The sequence below is a fragment of the Mauremys reevesii genome, linkage group 12 (assembly GCF_016161935.1).
Source record: "Mauremys reevesii isolate NIE-2019 linkage group 12, ASM1616193v1, whole genome shotgun sequence".
NCBI classification, from domain to species: domain Eukaryota; kingdom Metazoa; phylum Chordata; order Testudines; family Geoemydidae; genus Mauremys; species Mauremys reevesii.
The window spans coordinates 20,483,712-20,489,711 of record NC_052634.1 but is presented as its reverse complement, the minus strand read 5'-3'; the positions used below and the strand labels follow the sequence as shown (position 1 = coordinate 20,489,711).

The 6,000-nt window shown below is 45.0% G+C and overlaps 1 long non-coding RNA gene across 1 annotated transcript; it reads left to right on the top strand.

Annotated features, from left to right (window-relative positions):
- The first annotated feature begins 281 nt into the window (after positions 1-281).
- On the top strand, positions 282-1,312 carry LOC120375420. The gene is made up of 3 exons (XR_005586544.1): positions 282-372; positions 865-935; positions 1,149-1,312. It is a non-coding gene; the product is annotated as an uncharacterized LOC120375420 (long non-coding RNA).
- Positions 1,313-6,000: the final 4,688 nt, after the last annotated feature.

Genomic DNA, 6,000 nt, shown 5'->3' with positions numbered 1-6,000 from the left:
TTTCCCTTGTTGTGGGTTTTCAGTGAGTTCAGTGCATGCAAAGGAAAGAGGAATGTGAATGTTATAAAAAATTGCTACTGTCACTTTACATTGTTCATGTATACTGGAAGAATACATTCTGTAAATAATTGATTGATTTCACAACATGCTTATATCTTGTGTGTTACTGAGACATTACAAACGACAATATGTTAGTAGCATAATGCTTGTTGATAAATCAGTATAAAGTTTTTGAAAAAATCTCATTACCAATAAAATTTGTGAATATATTGAAACTTACAGATAGCCTTGATGGAAAAAAAAGGAATTGTTAATAATTGACTCCTTGTGTGATGAGATCAGATATGAAAGGACATGCCTGAGGAATTGGAGGTGATTTATTAGATACTTACCTTTACATTGGACATTAACTGTTCCATTTAAATTTTTTTTAAAGGGAATGTAACAATAGTGAGACTAATATCTTCCTGTTAGCTACAAGTAAACATTGAAACAGCATGTACTTCTACTGAATATGCTTAATAATGGACTTTGAGTGAACTTGTGTGATTTGACTCTGGGGAAAGACTTCACAGAATGTGGACACGAAACAGTAGCATGTCGCATGTTTGAGAATGTGTTATTATCAACATGGGGCACAGCAAATCAGGTGATACATTGTGTAAGTGTGAGACAATAATATGAAAACAAGTGTGTATATATGTGAGCAATAAGTCATTTAAATTACTAATTAAAAAGAGAGAGAGAATGGATTTTTATCTATGTCCAGAAACCAGAGGGGGGGAAAAAGGAAAGCAAAGCTCATTTATGCAGTCTGCTAATGTACCATATTCATCATTTCATAACGCTATATTTATTTTTAAGAAAGCGTGGAGGACTACTGCATATACTGCAACTGTATCAACTGTGAAAGAGAAAATGAGGATTGCACAATGGTAAGAAACATAGTATTGAATGAGAAATATATGCCATAAACTGGTTAAGGATCATGATTCCTGTAAAAATTCCACAACAGTAATCATTTTCTTCATGCTGATAGTCATATATTAGGTAACGCTCCCATGTGGAAGGAATAGCATGAGTGAATGCTAAGTATGTGTAACATTATAACTTCTGTGATTTCATTTCTTAATTGTTACTTATCAAAGGTCCAGTGTGATTCTTGCAAGAGGTGGGCACATATACCCTGCATTACAGAAGGAACCAATCAAAAAAACCTGACAGATGAGAAGAAAGAGTACAACTGCAAGAAATGTGCATAGTTCACTTCATTACCCCCCAAAAAAACCCAATAGAAAAACCCATAGTTTAAATGCCTCTTGTTCAAAACATAAAACTATATTTCTTTGGGTTGCATTATGTATAATCAGAATTTAATAAAACGTGTTTTTACTTGAAAAAATTATTCTCCGTATTTGTGTCCATATATATAATGCAAATTATAAAATTATAAAAATAAATTTAAAAAAAGAAAGTGGTCTCATCATGGGCATTCTCCATACCCCCAAACCTTACCTCCCTTTTCACATATTCACACGCAAACAAGGGAAAGCGCGCGCCTCAATCATCCAATAGGTCAATTTGGCACATTAGCCAGGAGGAAGCAGATCGTGAGCGTTTACGACCGCAAACCCCATCCCTCCAGATTTGCAACCATCCCCGGACCAGTGACAAGGGCACAACCATCCCCAGACCAGTGACAGGTGCACAACCATCCCCGGACCAGTGACGGGTGCATAGGCAGCCAAGTCATTGGAAATAATCAAGGAGGAAGCCAGTGGAAAAAATGAATGGGGCCACTCTGGTTATCACCTTGGGGTCGGGGCGTCCTCTGTACCCCCAAACCTTATCTCCCTTTTCACTTATTCACACTGTGACGAGGCGGTTCTGGCGGGACCAAACTGAGAGTGCCAATTCAGGACAAATTGCTCAAACAGGGCAGTTACAGCCCTCGGCTGGGGCTTTTCCACCTCTATGGCAAACTAAACCAGCCAGACAAAAAGGACTTTGGTTTCACCCCACTGGCTAACACAAGTCACATAAGCAATTTCCTTAGACACTCCAGTCTCCCAGTATCACCACCAGACCCACTCATCCTGGGGATGAATGGTTATGAAAACCAACACCCCAATAAAAGAAAACGGTTCTCTCGATCCCAAAGGACCAAGCCGCAGACCCAGGTCAATATACACATCAGATCTTACCCACAAATCACGCTGTTACCAATCCTTTAGAATATAAAATCTAAAGATTTATTCATAAAGGGAAAAAGGTAGAGATGAGAGCTAGAATTGGTTAAATGGAATCAATTACATACAGTAATGGCAAAGTTCTTAGTTCAGGCTTGTAGCAGTGATGGAGTAAACTGCAGGTTCAAATCAAGCCTCTGGAGAACATCCCCTGCTGGGATGGGTCATCAGTCCCTTGTGTAGAGCTTCATTTCCTAGCAAAATCCCTCCAAAGGTAAGAAGCAGGACTGAAGACAAGATGGAGATGAGGCATTAGCCTTATATAGGCTTTTCCAGGTGTAAGAACCTCTTTGTCTTTACTGTGGAAAATTACAGCAAAATGGAGTCTAGAGTCACATGGGCAAGTCCCTGCATACTTTGCTGAGTTTCAAAGCGTATCTGCCTTTTCTCCATGGGTCAATTGTGTAGCTGATGGTCCTTAATGAGCCATCAAGCAGGCTAGGCAGAGCTAACACCAACTTGTCTGCGGTGTCACCCAGAAGCAGAGCACAAATACAAAATACAGACAGTACAGAGCCAATACGTATAACTTCAACTACAAAATGATACATACATACAGACAGCATAATCATAACCAGCAACCCATAACCTGGTCTTAGACACCTTATATGACCCCCTTTACCTAAGATTTGGTGCCACTACAGGACCTTGGTTGCAAACCATGTTCTATATGGTCCCAGTTTATATCAATAACGGCACACACACACAAAACAGTGAAAGAGCGCGCCTCAATCATCCAATAGGTCAATTTGGCACATTAGCCAGGAGGAAGCAAATCGTGAGCATTTTCGACCACAAACCCCATCCCTCCAGATTTGCAACCATCCCTGGACCGGTGACAGGTGCACAACCATCCCTGGACCAGTGACAGGTGCATAGGCTGCCAAGTCATTGGAAATAATCAAGGAGGAAGCCAGTGGAAAAAATGAATGGGACCACTCTGGTTATCACCTTGGGGTCAGGGGAGTGCTCTGTACCCACAAACCTTACCTCCCTATTCACGTATTCACACACAAAAAAGTGAAAGAGCATGCCTCAAGCATCCAAAAGATCAGGGTTCGGCAACCTTTCAGAAGAGCTGTGCCGAGTCTTCATTTGTCTCTCTCATTTAAGGTTTCGCATACCAGTAATACATTTTAATATTTTTAGAAGGTCTCTTTTTATGGCTATAATATATAACTAAACTATTGTTGTATATAAAGTATATAAGGTTTTTAAAATGTTTAAGAAGCTTCATTTAAAATTAAATTAAAATGCAGAACCCCCCAGGGCCCTGCAATAGGTCAATTTGGCACATTAGCCAGGAGGAAGCAGAATATGAGTGCTTTTTACCACAAACCCTGTCCCTCCTGATTCGCAACCCCATGGATCAGGCGGCAGCAAGTCCTGAGCAGGAGCCCAGATGGTTACGTTGTGCGGCAGAAACTGCAACTGGTTGCAAAATGGGAGGGTTTTGAAATGTGTCGTCGCACCGGCCCTCACAGAACATATTAAAAATCCCCACTCCAACTGGTAGTATCAAAAAGGAACCGCAGGATAGACTAGGCATGCACACTAACTTTCTTCCACCTGGTGACATACATTGTTAGTGTGGTGTAAGGCTTCCACATCCGCTGCCCTGCAGTCAGGGGCGGCTCTAGAGCCCAGCGGGGCAAGCACCCGCCTGGGGCGGCCCTTTCCCAGGGGGGCGGCAGGCTGGGCCGGTGGACCTGCCGCAGTCATGCCTGCGGGAGGTCCACCGGAGCCCCGGGACAACCGGACCTGCCGCAGGCAAGACTGCGGACGGTTCGCTGGTCCCGCGGCTCGGCTGGACCTCCCGCAGGCATGACTGCGGCAGCTCAACCGGAGCCGCCGGACCAGCGAACCGCCCGCAGCCGCGGGAGGTCCAGCTGAGCCGCACGACCAGCGGACCCTCCGCAGTCATGCCCGTGGGAGGTTCGCGGCTCGGGGGCACCTCCCGGGCATGACTGCTTGGGGCGGCCAAATTTGTAGAGCCGCCCCTGCCTGCAGTTTTGTTCTGCAAATAAATAGAAGTCATCAGCACTCTCACCATAGGCACTTACAGGAGCATGGAAAAAGAGTAAGAAAGACAAAAATGCCAGCAAACGGGCTTTTAGAGGGTTTTTTTCCAGAGCGATTGGCAATACCACCCATCAATTATTTACCATTATTTTGTCCTGTAAACGTCAAGCAGATACAATTAAACCTGCTCCAGTTTTTAAGTAAGAGTTGTTAGACTTGACATTATTGACACAGAATATTTTGTTTCTACTACTAAATAATCAAGTACGGTAATTGTGCAATTGGTCTTAAATGTCACTCCATTAAATACTGTTTTGCTCTGCATGTAGGTGTTTGATGTGTAGTTACACCCCTTATTAACACCTGAGAAACTACAAGTGACAGCTGTCTTCAGAATCAAAGAATTTGTATTCAAATACTGCACTGTAACCAGTTTATCTGCTGTCCAATGGCACAAGAGTGAATTTTTCTAATCCTCAAAAATTTTCATCCAGGAGATTTTCACTTCCTAAATTGGCAAACAAAACACGGCTTTGTTAATATTTACCACTTTAGACCCAACTCCTGCAAGACACAGAGTCCCTATGAAACTACTTAGCGTTTTTGGCTGAGTAGGGACTGAAGGATTGAACCCCCAAAATGCCACATTTTATTTATAGTCATATATAGGCACATCGGGAAAAAAAAGCTCTAAATAATCAATATGGACTCAGCCTAGCAAGAAATCCCTTCTCTCCCTGGGGTTGGCTGAAGAACTAGAGAGCATCTGTTTCCAGTATTTTATTTATCTTTTAGTCAAAGAACAATCCATTTCAAGAAAAAAAAGCACAGATACACATATGGCCCCTGAAGCTGCACATGAGGAATTTTCCATGGGAACAGTGCCACTGAGTTCAATGATTTGCAGGATTGGGGCCTCCAAACATAAACAAGAAAGCCAAATGCTTTTTTCTATCTTGCACTACATCTACAGGAATCTAGTAAAGCAGCTAAATGTGCATGCATGTTCTCCTCGCTGCTGCCTCCTTGGCTAAGTGGAACTGAATTGGCAGCAGCTCTGTGGGTTAGGCAGAAAAGGAGCAGAAGCGCCTTTGCACCTGCTACGAAGCAGATGTGAAAGGGGACTATAACCACCCCCCAAGGCCAAAGCAGAGCACCTCGGAGTGGCATTCCAAGGAACTACAGCCTGGGACGGGCTCTGCGGTTCAAACTTGATTACATTTTGATGCATTCCAGCAGGCAAGTTAGCGCACATGTGCAAAGCAGCCCCCAGCTAGCTTCTACTGCAGGCGCAGGAAACACTCCTTGCAGCGTGCATTGAGCGACGCCCGCTGCTTGGAGCAGCCAGCGCTGCCAGGACTCGGAGAACCAGCCCCCCAGCACCGAGAGCGAGCTCTGGGGACTTGATAAACTCCCCCAAGCAGCGCCATGGCTGGGGCTTCGCGCACCGACTGACTCCGGGGCTCGCTAGCTGCAGCGGAGCTCCCGGGGAGCCGCGTGCGCGCAGCGGCGCCTCCCCTCCACGCCAGTCCCCGGGGCCAGCGCAGCCGCCTCGCCCGAGGGCTCGTCGGGCCCTGCGCGCTTGCCCGGCACACGCAGGAGTTCCCCGCTGGGAAGATGCAGCCGGTCTGGAAGAAATACTTCGGCCAGAAGTCCGTGCACGAGGTCGCCATGGACGCGTATCTGGCCAGCCTGGGGCTGTACCGCAAGCTCACGGCCCGAGACGCCT